This window comes from Bidens hawaiensis, unplaced genomic scaffold (assembly GCF_021521415.1).
Source record: "Bidens hawaiensis isolate Kalapana, Puna unplaced genomic scaffold, B.hawaiensis_p1.1 tig00002438_1, whole genome shotgun sequence".
Lineage (NCBI taxonomy): Eukaryota > Viridiplantae > Streptophyta > Magnoliopsida > Asterales > Asteraceae > Bidens > Bidens hawaiensis.
The window spans coordinates 718,534-720,028 of record NW_027491134.1 but is presented as its reverse complement, the minus strand read 5'-3'; the positions used below and the strand labels follow the sequence as shown (position 1 = coordinate 720,028).

Below are 1,495 nucleotides of genomic sequence, written 5' to 3'. Positions count from 1 at the left end.
TTAAAAAGACAAAAAAAAACCAACATGATACAATGACCTGTTCAAAGCCTCCAATGAACTACAATATCAAAGTTAATATCATATTCCTCAATTATTTTATTCTTTTGAGCAGAATCCTCCAAGCTTCAAAAGAAACCAACATCCAGAAATTGAATGCCAATTTATCATGCAACTTCAAATTGTTTAAAAAAATCAATTAGCCTATTCTTTTGGTCGTTTCTTTGTGTTGCACTAATTATAACAATAGATGCATTTCAAAAAACATACCATATCCATACTTTTACAACTTTATTAAATCACTAACTACAGTAGAATAAAACAAAAAACAAGTAGCAAAAAAATAGTTACAAGAATATATCAAACAAGTAGTTACATGAATGCATTAAACCATTAAACATATTAGGCAACTTAAAATAGCACTACAGGTTCAACATGTCATTTTGGTTCGAGCTAGGACCGGCATAACACGAACAACTCAAAAGAAACAAATCAAACATTGAGTTGTTTTGAATGGTGGGTTTCAATTTCCTACAATTAGGTTCTCTCTCAAACCATTTGTTACAAAACATAAAAAGTTATAAAGGAATTGGAACTGAAACTGAACAATAAATGCGGCAATGGTGAGAATTAGCCATCAAATTTAACAACTGAAAAGAAACTACATGTATAAGAAAGCATCCATACCTTATCCACCACGTCATTGGAGATAGAAATATCATTACTTCCTTGCTCATTAAAGCATCTCCAAGGAAACACAGTTGCCAAATAACACCAGAAGCTTATGTTTGTGAATACAGCTTCACTTTAAACTAAAATCCTTCATATATAAAATATACATTAGATATGTACAGATAAAAGTTGCACAGGTGGTATGATAAAAAAAAAATTAAAGATGGATCGGATTTTTTGCTTGAATTTCTCCCAAAAACGAAGAAACATAAATTGAGTGCTCGGTTGTTTCAGAGTTGATCGTATGGGAAATGATAATCACATCCATCATCTACAACTTTATAGTAAAAAAAATGTACTACTTTTTTCATTACATAGATCAACCACTTCATCATCATTAACATATAATAAAACATAATCTAAATTTCAAATTCTAAATAGAACAATGCAACTATCTTATTCCCGTAATTGTAAAAAAAAATATGTTATATGCCATATAGCAAAAAAAAAAACTACATTTCTCATTAAAAAGACCAACACCTTTGTAATACCTACCCGAAAAGAAACTTAAAAATATTAACATATAATTTAGCCAATAAAAAGAAGCATTATTAGTTACATAGAAATTAACAAATATCCAGTTAGCTAATCCATACATATAGTGATAGTTACATGCTATCTAATAGCCACTAAACTATGTCCCACCAAATCTTGCCACCATTTCTTTGGAATATCTCATATCATATTAAACATCAAGTAACTAAAACTTAACCAATAATGAATTTGTAAGCACATACATAAAACAATAGATATAAGAAAACATGAA

The 1,495-nt window shown here is 29.0% G+C and overlaps 1 non-coding gene across 1 annotated transcript; it reads right to left on the bottom strand.

Moving 5' to 3' along the window:
- Positions 1 to 892: 892 nt before the first annotated feature.
- Positions 893 to 997, bottom strand: LOC143619445 (small nucleolar RNA Z103). Its single transcript, XR_013151184.1, has one exon. It is a non-coding gene; the product is annotated as a small nucleolar RNA Z103 (small nucleolar RNA).
- Positions 998 to 1,495: the final 498 nt, after the last annotated feature.